At 40.4% G+C, this 18,675-nt stretch overlaps 1 long non-coding RNA gene across 1 annotated transcript in view; it reads right to left on the bottom strand.

Moving 5' to 3' along the window:
* The window catches only part of LOC142100075 (uncharacterized), a 75,993-nt gene that overhangs the window by 30,996 nt on the left and 26,322 nt on the right, over window positions 1-18,675 (bottom strand). The window contains exons 2-3 of the long non-coding RNA XR_012678686.1: window positions 11,801-11,884; window positions 2,936-3,039 (exon numbers count right to left, since the gene is read on the bottom strand). This is a non-coding gene — a long non-coding RNA (uncharacterized LOC142100075). The remainder of the gene's footprint in view (window positions 1-2,935; window positions 3,040-11,800; window positions 11,885-18,675) is intronic.

Below are 18,675 nucleotides of genomic sequence, written 5' to 3'. Positions count from 1 at the left end.
TGCTAAAAATTATTTTTTAAATCTGCTGACAGATAATACTTTGGACAGCCAGAAATATTTATGCACAATTATGGGAGACACCCCAAAAGCACTGGGGAGTGCTAAAAATTATTTGGTAATTCTGCTGACAGATAATACTTTGGACAGCCAGAAATATTTATGCACAATTATGGGGGACACCCCAAAAGCACTGGGGAGTGCTAAAAATAATTTTTTAAATCTGCTGACATATAATACTTTGGACAGCCAGAAATATGTATGCCCAATTATGGGGGACACCCCAAAAGCACTTGGGAGTGCTAAAAATTATTTGGTAGATACTGCTTACAAATATGACTTTTGACAGCCTGAAATATTTATGCACAATTATGGGGACACCCCAAAAGCACTTGGGAGTGCTAAAAATTATTTTTTAAATCTGCTGACAGATAATACTTTGGACAGCCAGAAATATGTATGCACAATTATGGGAGACACCCCAAAAGCACTGGGGAGTGCTAAAAATTATTTGGTAATTCTGCTGACAGATAATACTTTGGACAGCCAGAAATATTTATGCACAATTATGGGGGACACTCCAAAAGCACTGGGGAGTGCTAAAAATTATTTTTTAAATCTGCTGACATATAATACTTTGGACAGCCAGAAATATGTATGCACAATTATGGGGGACACCCCAAAAGCACTTGGGAGTGCTAAAAATTATTTGGTAAATCTGCTGACAGATAATACTTTGGACAGCCAGAAAAATTTATGCACAATTATGGAGGACACCCCAAAAGCACTGGGGAGTGCTAAAAATTATTTGGTAAATCTGCTGACAGATAGTAATTTTGACAGCCAGAAAAATTTAGGCAAAATAATGGGGGACACCCAAAAAGCACTTTGAGTGTCAAATAGTGAAAAAAAAAAAAGACTCCTCTATCCTCCTCTCTTCTCTATCGATTGTTGTTAGCACAGTTGGAATCAGAATATTGTATTGTCTGTTCCTGCTCTAATCAGCCTGTGACTACACCCTGCTCTCTCCCTCTGTCAAATGGCGATGGATTGCTGTGGAAGCGTGTATTTATAATCTTCAAGTATCGCGATAACTGAGCCCCGAGATCCGACGATGTCACAATGACGTTCGGCCTCGATTTGGATTCCGAGCGGGCGGGAGGGTACCTACTCGGCTCGGTACTCGGATAGCCAAAGTTCGGGTGGGTTCGGTTCTCGGGAAACCGAGCCCGCCCATCTCTAATTATAACCAAATTACTTTAATAAAAATAATAAAACCCCATATACTTACCATCTGATGTCTGCTTCTGTAAGGGAGCCAACATTGTAAGCTTTTACTCCATTAGGCTTGAAAAAAACATACCAAAAACCATATCATTCCAAAGGTCCCGTTGCTGTCCAGAAAACAAACACTCCAGGTCCTAGAGTAGTACAACCAATAAAAAAATATTACAAATGTGCTTGAAAAAAAATACTCTTTTCTTCAGTCAAAATCACCCTATTATATTCCAGCAGTATCTGGCTTGGCAACATAAAAACCCTTAATACCGACTGCACTATGGTCTTCTATAGAAGACCATCGACAGACACAATATTCTAGATGAGGCCATACTAATGACCTATACAGTGACATTACTACCTCTTTCTTTCTGCTACTGATTCCTCTTCCTATGCAACCAAGCATCTAACTTGCTTTGTTACATTGCTTTGTTACATTGCTTACCTGTCTTTAGGTTACCTGAAATAGTGACTCCTAGATCTCTTTCTTCCTCAGTAGTTTCCATTATAGTCCATTATTACTATAGTTAGATGTCGGGTTTTTGATACCAAAGTGCCTGTTTTTGCACTTTGTGGCATTAAATTATAGTATCCAGGCTCTTTCCCATTCCTCTAGTTTACCTAGATCATCAATCAATTGTTTTACCCCTCCTGGTGTGTTTACACTGTTGCATATCTTTGTGTCATCTGCAAAAAAGCATAGTTTCCCTTCAATACCATTTGCAATGTCACCAATAAAGATATTAAAAAGCACTGGTCCTTTCCCTCCTGTGAATGCAATAAATTTACTACTACTATCTGTTTCCTATCCTGCAACCAAGATCGTCTCCATTCAGACATCTTCGTTTTCTAGTTTATTTAACAGTCTGCAATGTAGGACAGTGTCAAAAGTCTTACTAAAATCTAGATAAGATACATGTATGCCCCTTCCCTGATCTACTACTATAGTCACACAGTCAAAAAACTCAATAAGACAGTATTATCACTAGCTCTAACCCTGTCCCTATCTCTAGACCTGTTCCTAACCCTGTCCTTGTCCCTGTCCCTATCCCTTTTCCTTTCACTGTCCCTAACCCTAGACCTGTCTCTATCCCTATCCCTAGACATGTCCCTATCCCTGTCCAATCAGAGCACCGTTTGTGATGTTGCCATGGAGTCTCCGGGCAGACCCGTGTTCAGTATGAATGCAGTCTACCCGGGATTTTGGCTCCGGGGGAGCCTCTGCCCCCTCTATCCCCCGGCAATTTCCCGGGTTCATATACTTGGGCGGCAGTATGAAAGCGGTATTAGTAAGTCTTAGTGGAAAGCCACCAAATACTCCTGCACCCTGCTAAAATGTTGTATTGAGACTGCCAAATTGGGCACAGGTGCAGGTTGAGGTGAAGTTGATGTGGAAGTTGTTGGCCTGGGTGTGGGTGCAGGCTACACAGACTCCTCATCTTCAGTTTCTGTTTCCACGGACTATAAGGCATTGACCTCCTCTTATTGTAAATCTGTTGCCATCCCAATGTGCTCCAATGCACCATGTCACGTTCCTTGGAAAATGGTGAAAATACATTAATAACCATTATCAGGACTAAAGCAGTCACAGCTGATTAGCGTTACATTACATTTTTGAATAGCATTTGTTTCACCCCCATTATAATAAAGGTGGATTTACCTTGGTAGAGGTCATCCTCCTCCTGGGTTGCGACAGCTGGCCCTGCTGCTAGCACAGGTGTTGATGCTGGCGCTGGTTTTGGTGGCGCTTGCTTTGTCCGGAGGCTGTGTGGACAAAAAATGTAAATGTTTGTTATTATTTTTTTTGTGCTAAAAACATTTAAAAAATAAATAAAAAATAAAGTGTTCAGACTTCTGTTTGCAATGTGCAGAAAATGCAGACTTTTTCAATCTGCAGGATAATTGATTTAAAATAAAATATAAACATTTGCACCATCATACATTACTCACCAGCCTTAGGTTGTGACACAGGTCTGTCTGTGTGCCTCACGCTAATTCCCTCTAGGGGCTCTATAGGAAGGAGCTGCTTAAATTCCTACTCATAAGTTGCAAAGGACATGACAAGAGCAGGACCACCTCCAGTCCCTGCAGCCGCTCACCTCTCCTCAGCCATCTTCTCCTTGACTCTGCGCTTGATGTCACTGATGCGCTTGTGGCAGTTATTTACAGTGCGTTTAATGGGGCCTACCACATCATCGGCATCACACAATGCTGTCCACACCTGCTTTTTTTGGGCAAAACTGGTTTTGGCAGCTAGACTGTCCAATAGGCACTCATATACAGGAACTGAGTTGTGAATTAGTGTGCATTTCTACGCAAAACTAAAACGGACATTGCGGCCAGACTTGGTTTTGCCCACAGTAGGGTCTGCCTCTTCCTCCTGCTGCTCCTCACCTCCTAGCTCCTCTCTCTCCTCCTTCCCACTCTATCTAGCCTCCTCATCTCTCTTTCCTCTTACCATCCTCACAGACAAAGTACACAGAGGGAAAGACAAACAAAATACTTACAAAGAACACACAGCGGAAATACAAAATAATACCCCATTCATACTGCACCAAAATCCCTGTTTTTTTGCCGGGGTGAGCTCAAACGACCCGGGTCTTGGTGCAGTATGAATGGTACAAGTCAAAAATCCCGGGTCTAAAAACCAGGGTCTTCAACCCAGGATTTATCGAGGGGTAATTCCCGGATCGGACTCGGGTTGCCTGCACTATAAATGGTGCAACCCAGGTTTTTCAACCTGGGTTGCACAGAAAACAAGCTGATTGGCTGTCTGCCTGTCTCTGGAGGATGATGTCATCGGTGGGAGCCCGTGGAAGATTCAAGAAGGAGTTTAGGAGAAATGGTGGATGGTGGAGTGCAGATCAAGCTGAAGCAGAATCGGAGTTTGTTGGAGAAAATTGCTTTTATTTCACTGAAAAAGTGTGTATTAACAGCAATTATGACACACTGGATGGAGGAAGAGGTGCGTGAGCTGCTGAATGTCAGAGGGGAGGAAGAAATTCGAAGGCAAGTGACTGGGACTGTGAAGGATGCCACAGTGTACTACAACATCGCCAAAATACTCACATAACGTGGCATAAAGAGGACACAGCAACAAGTCCTGAACAAATTGAAGTCCCTGAGGAAGCAGTACACTAAAGTCCATGACCACAACAGGCGCAAAAGTGGCGCTGCAAGAATGGACTGGCCCTTTTATGACCAGTGCAATATGGTCTTTGGACATTCTCCTCTGACAAATCCAATTGCGCTGTCATCTTCTAGCAATGTGGATGCGGCTATACCAACACCACCAGAGAGCACACAGACAAGCGAGGCCGCAATGGTAATAATAGAAGATTCTATAGAAGACACCCAAGAACTGGAGTGCTCTGCCACAACAGATGACACCAACATTTCTTTGGAGGAACTGAACGATTCACAGCCATTCCCTGCTGCGCAAGTCGTTACAGATACTTCGCAAGAAACGCAGCCAGAACCAGTGCCGGTGTCAAAGTCTACGCCAGATCCCAGTTTACGCTCCAACAGTAAGTATCTTTAATAATCTCACATAATAACCAACTATATATACATACCAATATATCTACATAATTGTCAAAAAAAATTAACTGTATAAACATAACTGCCAAAAACAGAGAACTATTTCAATAGAAATGCAAGCCAAATACCAATAAATATATCTACATAACTTTAAAAAAAAAAAAAGTTTGAACATAACTGGCAAAAAAAGAGAAGTATATCAACATAAATGCAAACCAAATACCAATATATCTACATAACTTAAAAAAGAGAACTATATCAACAAAAAGCCCAAAAGACAAATATAATACACTCCAAAGTATTAAAACATTAACACGCGTATGTTGCAGTGCAAAACTACTGGGCAAGAGGGAGGAGGCATCAAGCACATATCAGCTTACAACACTGCTTTTTTGTTCTGCCACATTATATATTCTAATGTATGTTTTACTGTGTTTTTTTCTACGTACAGTTTACAACGTTCCTAAAAAACGCAAAAGGCCCAACAAAATGGAGGATGCAACTAAAACAATGACAACTGTCATGATGGATCAACTGCGGGAGATGGACATCACCATGAGGGAACACGAGAATACACAACTGCAGTGTTTCATGGACAATGAGTGTGATCTCCAGGACTCTTTCCTCATGCAAATCATGAACATGCAGGAACGCGTGTTACGCGAAAATCGTGACTGTATGATGGGATTCATGGACAGACTCCTCTCACGGGTGCAGGCACCTCCTCCAAGTCCTTACTATTATGACGGACATTATCCTATGTACCAGCGGGGGCAACCCATGTTAGGCAACAATAACCCTCCAAACCCGGTACAGAATACACAACATGCTCAACCTATGGGTAACTCCAACATAGAATACCCACCAGGTAACCAAACCACTCCACAACCAGAAATGCTACAATATCGGCAATTGTAATAATCATGTTTTAGGGACAAATGTTTAACAGTTAATTGTTATCATGTATGTTACGTGTGATCTGGAATCACGCCGTTAGCTTCACATATTACGTGAAAAGCAAATTTGCACTTATTGTTTGGGCACATTTGTGTCTTCTGTTTACTACTTCTGTATATATATATTTTTTTTTTCTACATGCAAGTAAGCACTTTTGTATTGTGTCATTTTATATTTTTGTGAAGAGACATATGAGGAAATATGTACCAAACAAAATACAATATGTGAAATAAACATTTTTTTTTACTTTTACATTTGTGTGGTACATTCAAACAATTGAGGTCAAATTGGCAGTGAGGGTGGTCCTAATAAGTTCAGCAGAGGTATTTGTGCGCTCTCCTTCAAAAGTACTGGAGTCCACTGACAACACTGGCATTTCAGATTCCTGCACATTCCACTCAGGTAGAAATTGCTCTTTTTCTAAAAACCCACGCTTCAGGAATCCTGCAATTGTATCATCCAGGTGCTGACCTTGTGGTAAGGAGATGAAGCGATGATACAGGGCTTCCAGCAATGCCATGGTGACTTCATGCACTAGAGTGCACACGGTGGATATCCCCACTCCAAACAAGCAGGAGATTGTCCGGTATTCTCCAGGGGTAGCATACCACCACAACATAATAGAAAGGCACCTACATGGTGGAATAGGTTTCCCAAAGTTAGTGGCCTTCATTTGCTGCATAAAACAGCAAAAACACACTAGTAAACATGAACTCTGGGCTACACAAAAGTGAGTCGTCGGCCATGATGAAAAGTAATGTGGTAAACAATCACCACCCACTTTTGCATCATCTTTATGCGTCAAAAAAACAGTCACCTTTAATGACATCACCATTTTTCAGCCAATGAAAACTGCTCTGGTGATGACTCCCACAAATTGCCAGGGCACAGACGTGTGCAGTAGGAATGGGGTCAACCCGGGAAATTCCCGGGTCCGAGGTGCAGTATGAATGGTGTTTCTGAGCTGGGACGCTCCGAGCCCCGGCAAAAACCCGGCTTGAAAAACCCGGGATATTGCTGGGGCGGCAGTATGAAAGCGGTATTTCAAACAAACCAAGGACAGGGGAAATACGGTAAGCAGGACAAAAACACTCAACAAAAAATAAATCTTAAACAACAGACAGACAAGAAGACAAACAAGGGCAGATAAATAAAATCACAAACAACAAAATATAATTTCCTCACTCCTTTACACATCAATAACACTCTCCCTGACTTACCAGTCCTCTCTCTCTAACTCCTGAAATCCCTATCAACTCAAATAAATAGTGCCTTGCTCTTTACAATGCTAGTGAGGTCAAAATATTGCGTGTTTGCCCTTAAAACTTGCAACCAATCAGAAATAAGTATTGCCTATTAAATGGCAGTTTTCAGCTAAACACGGCTGAGTTTGATAAATAGGGGATAGTTTAAAGTCGACGTAAATTGCAAAAGACGAATAGCGATTTTAGATATCAGACTGAAAATCGCTACTTAATACATATGGCGACTTGGGGGATCAAATCGTTGTTTATAAAATCGCTGAAAAAATCAGAGCTTGATACATCTACCCCTCACTTTCTCTCTCACACACACACACACACACACACACACACATACACACACACACACACACACACACACACACACACACACACACACACACACACACACACACACATATATACACTTTCTATGAGCCTGATCCTGATTCTGAGTGTGTATTTATGTACAATGTACATTGTACAATGAACCTGATTAACTACAGGAAACTCCATAATGCTTTTCCCTGCAACACAATCTCATTATTCCCATGCATACCTGACAAGGAGGCTCTGTAAAGTACTCAATGACAGTTACTTGAATTCTCTGCAGTACCATAGTGAGGTAGGACTGGAAGGCATGTAGCCACCTCCACCCTCTACCAACATCTTCCGACGCTGTTTGGAACAGACTGAGTGCAACTGCAGAGGTTCCTGTCTGCACTAAGATAGCTAAAACAGCAATAGAGTCCCTTGCAGAAAGGAAAAGCCTTTGGTGAGGAATTCATATCTGCTGCAAGTGCCTCTGACAGCGTTGCGTATTGGTGGTTCTGCTCTATCCATGCAACTCAAGCTGACAATCAGACAGCATGATACAATTGTGGGAGCAGTACAAAATAACAATCAAAATAAGTTTCCACCATTTTTTAGCAACAGATAGTCTCATGTTTCCGCACTCTTCTGTTTGCTGTGTCTGTTATTAAAGGTAGTCTTTTGGTGAATGGGATCTGAACACACTGCTATACAAGTGCATAAAATGTGAATTACTCACCCTGAACAATTCCAGGTTATGGATCATGAGTCTGAGCAGTAACGTGTTTTGACGTGTGCATTCTTGGTTTCTGACGCTGGATGCATCAGATGTGCCAGGTAAAGATGTTGAAACTCTTGGATCCAGTTTCAAATTTGATTGAAACTTATTACATTAAATTAAATTGTTTGCTTTAACCCCTAAATTAAAGCTTTTAACTCAAATTGGAAGTTTGTGTTAACAGCCAGTCAAAAGACGCTAAAATACACTATAAGATGTTGCCTTTTTGCATTCTTGAGCCTCCGTGGATATATTTTATAGTTTTTTGTTTTAGAAATTATTTAATTTTAATAGCAAACAGTACTGAGTTTGAAGTTCAAATTATCTGTGTGTATGAAATAGTGTTAAAAATGCTCTTCAATGTAGCTATTTAAGTTCAAACAAGCATGCGCATGTTGAAATTAGCTAATTTTTTTTTGAGTTTATCTAAAGTTCAAGAATTTATTCAATCTTTAAATTGTAGAAGTAATTTGATGAACTAGTTCTTTAGCAATTTCTTAAAAAAACTGGGGCATCTCTGCTACCAGGGACATGTTAAATAAGCGCATTTACAGTTGCTGCTTTGTACAATTTGCCTTTCCCCATATTTTTTAAATGTATTTTAGTAATGGACTATTGCTCAATTTAAGCAGCAGACAATTCTTTAGTTTTCGGAGTAAATAAACTTATGTTGTAGACCCTTGGAGGGGTAGGTCCGGTTATATATCAAGTAGCTGTCCGACATGATATTTGTGTTATCAAAGGGTCCATCAGCAGAATGCTTCCAGCTGTGCCAAACTCCTGCTCAAACTCTTTGTTTCAACCCAAGTAACTTTACTGTTTCCAGGGTTGGCACACTACCAGGGCCGTCTTTCCCATTGGGCACAATGGGCAGGTGCCCGGGGGCCCTGCAGCCCAGGGGGACCCGTCGGAGGCAGCACAAAAAAAAAAACCTGGAAAAAAAAAAAAGAAGAAAATACTTACCTTGCGGTCAGCTGGCGATCCGACTCCCTCCCTGGTCTCCTCCTCCGTACGGCGCTAGCAGTGCATGTCAGGCGTGACGTCAACACGCCCGCCCGACATCCATTGCAGAGTTTTTTTTCCAGGTTTTTCTTTTTTTGTGCTGCCTCCGACAGGCCCCCCTGGGCTGCAGGGCCAATATATATAATCACTTTTTTTTTTTTAATATATATATGTATATATATATGGGCCCTGGTGCACTGCTTTGCCTGGGGGCCCAAAATGTTGTTAAGAGGGCCCTGCACACTACTGCCATTACCTGCTTCTGGCAGTCACTGTTACAGAGTTTGAAGCAGGCAGCTAATACATGTCAGGTTCACAGAGGCAATGGTTTCACCTCCACATTTTTGTGTGTGTGTGTGTGTGTGTGTGTGTGTGTGTGTGTGTGTTTGTGTGTGTGTGTGTGTGTGGCAGGTGGAGGGTTTGTGATAAAGAGCCATTTTTTTCTTGGAAACTTTTCCTTTTCTTGCCCTATAAAAGACTGAAGACTATCCCTCATTTTAACTTGTTATATGATTTCTACACAGTTGCCAATAAATAATAATTTATGTTCAACGTAATTTCTAAACACGTCACCTTAAATGAATATCCACATTCTGTGTGCCTTGAATGCAAATTCTTGACCACCACCCACAACATCATCTTCTGTCTTTTATCTTCATCAATTATTAGTCCTTATCTCACAACATCAATACTTACCTAACCAGCACCATCACCATCACCATCATCATTTGCCTGATCACCATGGTTTGAACATTGATTTGGCGAGAGTGACAGCTTGTTGCAATGATCACCCTAATTATCCTGCTGCCTACAACTTAATAACTGATCTAGCAAAAAAAATAAAAATGGGCAAAAGGTTGCAAATGCTAAAATCATCTTTCTATTGTGATAACAGTATTTCTTGCTCAATTTGCTTTGTTAAACTGTGCACAGATGTTCCCTGGCAAACTGTTATATATTCAATGTCTTAGTAAATGTGAAAGAATTTCTGTACAATGAGCTTAAGTACATGCGTATTCTTGTACTCTAGACTCAACCACTGAGCAGAGAAAATTACATATTGAGATTGTGTCACCTATGCAGTGGTCAGCCGTTGTAGGCAATACAGTTAGGCATGTTACAAGATATTCTGGGAGAGTTCAACAGGCAGCATATGCAAAGCAAAGGAAGAAACTCAAGTGAATTTTTGCAGGTACTGGAAACGTGTCTCATTGTAAAATAATGTAGAATCTTGGCTAGCAATGGAGGTGTAAATTATACTGTTTTAGGCATGTAAGCTTTACCTGTATTAGGACTACATTTGCATAACACTTACTTAAAATGTTTTGCCCATTTTTGCTAGCAATAAGTGATATTTTAGTGCTTTTACAGATTGTGATATTTGCAATTCACAAGGGTGAAAACCTCTAAAATAGTAGCGATTATTATCTTAAGTATTGTCAAGAACTGTGTATAGGCTTTATTGCTTTGTTACATTAGAAACATTTGTACATGTTGCTGTATTTACCTAGTGTGTATAGGGAGATAGGATCTAAAGCAGTCAGAGGACATCAAAATGCATCTATAGACAGACGACAGCAAATTATCATACAAAGGCTCAAATTATAGCTCAACTAAAATAGTTTTGATGTTTTATTGGCTAAATTCAATTTACAGCACAACACTATTGAATTTTCTGTGCTGGGGAATGGAATCTGAGTGCCATGACCTATGGTGGAAGCCGATTACCAGGATCCAGAGTGAAATGTGATTGCTGTGTTGGAGTCAGAATTTTTTTTTCTTACTTGAACCAATTTGATACATCATACGGAGCAGTTCCTGCTTTACACTTTTCTGTAAGGCTAAAATAACCTTCTGCAGCCATAATATACAGTAACTCTCAGCATGTATGGGAGAGCTTGTGATATTATATCTTCTATATGCGGTCAGTGGAAGGAACAACTGAGTAATCAGAGTGAAGAGCTGAGATGTGGTCTAATAGGGCAGAGCTGCTTTTACTGATCACTTTAACAGGGAAAGATATGGATAATTTTCAGTTTATTTGTCACTGTTTACTTCCATGATACCAGATCAACCAGCATACATGCCAATAGTCCTGAATTCAGGCACTCAAAAGGGTATGACTGTTTTGAAAATAGGTGGGACCTTAGGGACATTGACATAGTATGAGTAAAGCGGGATGTACTGTGAGCGGATTGGGACATGGTTAAGCATTTCTTGAATTTAAACAATATGCAGTCATGGGTGAAGTATAGATCATTTTATGCATGCTGGGTGTATACTGTACTTACATAGTTACATGTTTTCACAGTGAATGAGATTAAAAAATACACAATTTTTGCATAGTTCAAACTAATAACATGCTTTCAAGAGCATCCAAACTTAATAAAACATGCACTTGTGTGAATATGTCATGCGTATGTTTATTTTTGATTGCAGGAAAAAATATATTTTCCATGCTTGATAAACTAAGCAATTTATTTTCCCATGGTTCATTCTACAGCTTCTTCAGAACATCAGGAGGCCCCATTGTCCTCACATCATGCTATTGAAGATGAGTAGGTAACAGATGAGTTTATCTTAAAAAAAAAATGTATTAATATTATTATACTTACATTGTTTCCTCCTGCCCAAAAAAGATGTATACCACGAAATACAAGTAAAATAAATCATGTCCAAAACTTTTAATACTTACACATATTTAGGCAGGAACAAGAGCAGCCTGCTGTAGAAGTATCAATGTCTGCTGAAATACCCTCTCATCCAGACATGGCATCAGCTATAAGAGAATTTCAGCAGATACACTTACAATTTTTGATTACATATGCGCAATGTAAGCCAATACATGAGCAAAGGTTTGAAGTCCATAGAGTTCTCACAACACAAGAATTCAAATGTTCTCTGCTACATAGACCTCAAATATATACAAATAGCCTACAAATAGTTTGATAGGTTTGGTTAGACAGCTTAGCTAAATTTTTGTAGCCTCAACAAGCCGCATTGAAAGGGCCATAATAAGAGGAATTCAACAAAAAGTACTACAGAAAGTAGCCAGCCCAACACTTCGGCTACATCTGCACCTACCACTCCAACCAAGTGCAGGGTGCAGTCCGTGGGGGGGAGGGGGGCAGACATCCAGGGTCAAGTTAAACCCCAGAAGACCATCAAATGGTTAAAGGGAAAATATATATTACAATAATTAAAGCGTCTCATTCTGTTTCTATGCAAGTTAAATTACACTGTTGTGCTTAAGATTTTTTTCAAACTTAAAAAATGTCTATTAAATGTATTTTACCGAAATTACATTAGTTGATGGTTCTTGCTCCTGAACCAAGGTGTAATAAATACATTTGGGCTTATGTACAACATAAACATTCTGATAGACCATATATGTTGCGCATTGATAATATGTCAATATTATATAATCATAAGATGCTTCTATGTATGGTCATTGGAAGCTAATTTTGGTTTTAAGCTACACATACCAGAGTAAGGGAGACTCAGTTATACAAAACAGTGTAAACCTCACTAATGGGGAATGGTGTAAAATAAATTAAAACAACCTATATATTCCATGTTTGTTTTAAATATTTGTTGTAATTACACATGATTATGCCAAGCTCTAAAATGCAAAAAAAGGTTTGTATGAGACTTTCTATGACCAATCTTTCCTTCTCTGTATTGTCCACATGAGCTTATGCTCAGAACTACTCTGCTTAATCACTGTTTTCCTAAATTGGTATGTATAAATTTAGATTAAAGGCCAAATAATGCATCAAAAAGAAAGAAACTGCTATTTCCAATACCTTGGCAGGGGCATATACTCGTTCACCAACTACCTTAATACAATATGTAATTATAATAGTTTTATTCTTCATAAGAAAAAATAAGATTATTTATTACATTACAAATTGAAGTAAAACCATTTAAAAATATTGGCATTATATTAACAATATTACACATTCTTGGGGTCTTTTTCCAGCCATCATAGGTCTGCAAAAGCATGGCGATTTTAGCAATCTCGCCTGTCAAACCCACCTATCTTTTTCTGTCAATTATAGATGGCAGTTTTCTGGCAGTTTGCTAAACCACAGCTTAATACATTTAGCAATTAGCATGCATATAATGGGTAAAGTTGGGATAGCAATTTGTATAATGGCGCCTTAGAAAACGGTGAGTTTTCATATTGACCTCCCCCATCCAACTGGGATCACACTTGATCATGACCCCTGCTGTTACCTGATCACAATTGCCAGTCAAGAGGAAGAGAAAGCACAACCAGTGTTCTAGTGCCATAGTGATCCATATCTTTGTGTGATATGAATGCAGCATGGATTGGTCATGACTCTTCTGTGCCATATTCATACACACATATAGACCAGACAGACTTGAATTACTTCCCTAACTTGGTCACTGAAATTTAAGCTCTCTGATACCACCTTTTGCAATTAGGTCAGGAGCCACACCAAAGAACTACTGAATTGCGGAATTAAGGACATAGAGGTATTGTTCAAAATTGTAAAAAGACTTTAATTTTTTTATTTTTATTTTTATTTATGTATTGTATGTGTATAATTGAAGGTGGCATGGCATCTGTATTTGTGGAAGTGGTGCCTGTATAATTAACAAGTACCACATTTTTTTTATATAGGCATTCAATGATTAATATATAATAACCATCTATTTTTATATTGAAAAAGATACTTGGAGCACTGCCTTATATTTCTTTGGACTGTTATGCTAAGGACAAGGTTGATGGTCCCTGGCATGTACTATATTTTGCGCTTTTAGTGAGTGTAGAGATACAGCTTAACAATTGCAGTGTGTCCTGCACATCTCATGTAAGGAGGGAGAGCGAGAGACAGATTTTAGATATTTAGTAGTAAAGATTCAGGATTTCTAGCATTTCCCTGCCCATACACACTATAGTGAATACTTTTCAGCCTAGTTACACCATAGTGCAAATGATGACGTTTTCTCCTTAAGAGCATTTTTTAGCAATAGATTAATTTAAATGTATGCACAGAATTTTCTACATGTAAAAACATTAGTGCTGTAGTATGATTAATAATACTCAAGCCATTGATATGTTGCTGTCGCGATAATATGTTGGTGAAATTATCATTGTGGGCATCATTTTGATATACTCTCATTTAATTTTTTTCACTTAATTATATATTCTATATAACATAACTATATTGCTACTGATGTCCACTCATGCATACCTTCTGACATATACCTTTTACGGTATTGACAAAGTGAGCATATGACTTGTGCAGTATGATCGCTCTGTGACAGTCAACTTTATATTTTTTGCATTTTCTTTTCATTTTTTTTAAATAAAGAAAATAAAAACCTTCCAGTATACTTGTTTAAAAGAAACAGTTGCATTTTACTGAAAATGTTGGTAGAAATTGAATTAGCATACAAACAGGGAAGAGTGACAGTTTGACAATTTGGGTGACAAAACTTCTTTTTTTAGCTTTGCGATTGAAACATGTCTGGCTGTCTCCCAAATTTAATTTGGATCATGGACTGAAAAAAGGTTAAGAACTTTTGCTCTATTAGAGGAAAAAATGGAATTCAATATAAATCACTGATGCTGAAACAGAAAAAATTCTGGAACAAGCCAATAAAACAAAATAAATTGGGTAAAGTTCGTTCTACAAGGTGAGTATTCATAGGAACACAGGTAGGCAGTACTTGACTTTTCACTGTTTGACTTTGAGCTATGCATAGGTATGACTGACAAAGGTGTTGTGATGGTATTTACAAATGGCTGGCAAACCTATGCATGTTGTAGATATGGAAATATGTATGTCCAGAAAAGCAGGTGCAAGAGCTTTATTGTTGTAAAAACACTTAGCTGTTGTATTTTGTGGCAGCATTGGACAAAATAGGTGTCAAATTAACAATGAAATTGTCACAGAACAGCCCTAACAACAGAAGCAGCCAAGGCTGCCAGCAAGGGGGTACAGGGAGTACAGCAGTATGGGGCCCAACAGCAGAGAGGGGGCCCACCAACCCTGGGTGCAGACAAAATTTATTAAGGGAGGGGGCCTCCGCAGTTGATTAAGGGAGGTAGCAGGCACCACTTCTAAGCAGCAGCTGCTCCTGAAATATGAGAGAGGGTGTGGGGAGAGACCTCTGCGTGTAATTAAGGATGAGGTAGCGGGCCCCCTTGTAGGCAGCATGTCTGCCTCCAGTCCCAAGATGTCGCGGTCCCACAGCTGCCGCCATTTCTCTAGTCCCAGTTTCACGGAGACCTAGGGAGTGAATGGTGGTGAGAAGAAGAAAATGAACAGTGTCAAAAGCAGCAGAGAGGTTAAGGAGTACGAGAAGGGAGAAGTGACCATTGGACTCAGTCCAGAGTAAGTAATTTGTTACTTTAGTGAGGGCAGTTTCAGTAAAGTGAAGTAAATGAAAGCCAGAACAGAGAGTGTCAAGAATAGAGTGGGAAGAGGGAAATTGGGTCAGACAATTGAAGCCAAGTTGTTTGACAATTTTAGAAGCAAAGGGAAGCATCAAAATAGTTTGATAGTTGGAAAGAGAGAATGGGTCAAGAGAGGGGTTTTTGAAAATAAGGGATATGAGAGTGTGCTTGAAGGCCAAGGGGAAGATGCCAGTGGAAAGAGAGGCTAAAGAGGTGAGCAATGTGATGACAGGCTTTGGGAGAGAGTAAGTGGAGGAACTTGGAGGGGACAGGGTCAAGGGGATAGGTTGTGAAAGAAGCAGAGGAAAGAAGAGTGAGGATCTCAGGCACAGTTACAGGAGGGTAGGAGCAAAGGGTGGCAGAGTGAGTAATAGGACAGATGTGGGAAGAGAGTCTGGTGAGGACAGTTATCATTGTGGATAGAGTCATTTTTGTTTTTGAAGTAGGTGGCAAAGTCAAGAGCGGTGATGGATTGTAGGATCTGCCTCGCTTCCTCTGCAGCATCATCAGGATGCTGCTTCATCTCGGCAGATCCTGCCTCAGGGATTTATTGGACTTTATTGTGTTCATTGAATGTTCTCCTGCACTATCTCTTATCTAACAGATGTGCTGTTATTGTACTTGTTTCTTCCTGTTACTAGGAGTACCTTGCTGCACTAATTAATAACCAGCACCTGATTGTCTCTCTATTTATACCTGCTACTCCCAGTATACCTTGCTGGTCATTGTTGTTTCTTTGTCTTCCTTATGGTTTGTTCCCCCTGCTGCTTCTGTGCTCTTGGACTCCACATCCTGCTGCTACACAACTGCTTCGGATATCTCTCTATCTTCCATTCTACCTGTGTCTGCAGTATTCACTGTGCAAATTCAGCTATATTGGGTTTATATCATTTACCTGCACTTTCTGAGCAATAAACACATTTATTCTTCATCACATCCCATTGCAGTGATTTACTTTGAAGCGTGACATGGATAAGAGGGTAGGAGGTGGGGGAGGACACAGTAGAGAGTTAATGGTAGCAAAGAGGCATCTGGGTTTATTGAACAGGAAGGAGATAAGGGATGTGAAATAGGTTTGTTTGGCAAGAGAGAGTGCAAAATAGTAGTAGGTAAGTGGATGAAGTCAGTGATGGAGTGGGATTACCTCCATTGGCATTCAGAGGAGCGAGAGAGCACTTTTGGAGGAGATGAGTAAATGGGGAGTGCCAGGGTTGGGGTTTAGATTAGCAGAAGGTGAAATGGGGTGGCTGGGGCTGCACTATCAAGGGCAACAGAGAAAGTGGAGTGATAAAGTGAGACAGAAACTTAGGGGCATGAAGGGTTCAAGGGAGGATTCAAAGACAATTCTGTTGATGGGACACAGCATGCAAGCAACTTTGAGTGGGAGAGGGGGGCAAGGGATAATGAGAAGGTAAAGGAAAGGAGATTGTGGTCAGAGGGAGAGGGGAGACAGAATTGGAGACGTTGAAGATGTCACAGAGATGGGAGAACACTAGGTCCAGGGAGTGAGGATACGCCATAGAAGGAAGTGAGAGTTAAGAGTTTAGAGGCAGCGGCAGTAATAGGAGAGTCAGTAGGGATGTTAAAATCACAGATAATAATAGTGGAAATATCAGAAGAGAGAAAATGGGAATACCTGGTGGCAAAATTATCAAGAAATTGTGAGAAAGGGCCAGGGGGAAGATACATGACAGCAACATGAAAGTGGGGAGGGGAGAAGAGGCATATGGGGTTAACTTCACAGAAGGAGAGGAAAGGGTCAGGGGGGATAACACTGAATTTGAAGTCAGGAGTCAGTAGGACACCTACACTACCTCCTTAGCGGTCCCCAGGACAGGGAATATGGAAGTAAAGTCCTCAATGGGAAAGTACAGCAAGGGAAGTATCATAGGGAGAGATCTCCATTTCTCTTGGGCCAGGATACCAAAGAAATGGGAGAGGAAATGGTCATGCATGGGAGTGAGTTTATTGCAAACAGATCTTGCATTCCAGAGTGCGCAGGACAGTGGAAGATGTTTAAGAGGAAGGATGGGAATAAGGTTGGCGGGATTGGATGTTTGGGGGGTAGTATGTGGTGGAGTGGGAAGTGCCAGAGAATAAAAGGGATAGGCTTGAGCATATAGTATGAAGTAATGATGTGGGGAGCCATGTGGGAGAGTCGGTGGAAGTGATGAGGTTCAGGAGATGTAGCAATTGAGTTCTTGCAGAGTTATGAAATCGGAGAGCTGGCAAAAGACCAGTTCAAACTTTAAATTTCTCATACTTGTGAAGGCAGACAAAGTTTTGAGTAGCCTAGAAAATACAAAGATTGAAAGACTGAAGACTGAAACAGCTGTTGCAGGGGAGAACAAGTGGCTAAACAATTAGTACAGCAGGCTGATTAAAGAGAGGGGATGTTGGAGGGAAATAAACTAATAGATAAAAACAAACTTTCTTGTCATGAGAAGGAAATAAGAGAGTTCAAAACAGACTTTTTGAGATGTGAAGCTTGCATCCAGGGAGAGATGGAAACATCAAGAGACAAATATGGAGTTTCAGGTGAATGCCGAATGTTGTCCTCCTGTAGTCAGGGCTGCCAAGTGGAATTCATGGCCCCAGTTCAACAACTTCATGGGGCCCCCCCTTATAGTTTAGCATGGAAAACAAATTTCGACGCCGCACTGCAGCGGTGCAAAAGTGATTTTGGGTGTTTTTATACAACTGGGACGTGGTTATGCATCATTGGGGCTTAGCTAGCAGACGAGAAGCACTAGGCCACCCTCCTACAGAATAAAAAACTGCATTGTTGTGTACACCATTGGCAAAAGGGTGCAGTTCCTGCTCGCCGAAGTGTGACATATGTCCCAGAACTCCTAACTTTCAGTACATCTAGCACCAGTAGTATACAAAGAATGCAGTGTGTACATAAGGAGTTCACAGTCTTGGCCTGCCTCTTACATTGGGCAGAACAGTCACCAAAAATTGGGAATCACAACATTTCTCAGACTGTACTGCTCTTTCCTACCTGTTCTTATCACCTTCACCACCTGTGGCTGCAGGTTTCTTTAGCAGCAGTTTGTCTGGTTCCTGGGATGTTGGGGGACATATTCTGAAAAAAAATGGGTACATTTAGAAAATTCAAACCAGACCCGGCGTTA

Source organism: Mixophyes fleayi, chromosome 8, assembly GCF_038048845.1.
Source record: "Mixophyes fleayi isolate aMixFle1 chromosome 8, aMixFle1.hap1, whole genome shotgun sequence".
Classification (NCBI taxonomy): domain Eukaryota; kingdom Metazoa; phylum Chordata; class Amphibia; order Anura; family Limnodynastidae; genus Mixophyes; species Mixophyes fleayi.
The sequence above is the reverse complement of the archived record's forward strand: the minus strand, read 5'-3'. Positions and strand labels throughout refer to the sequence as shown.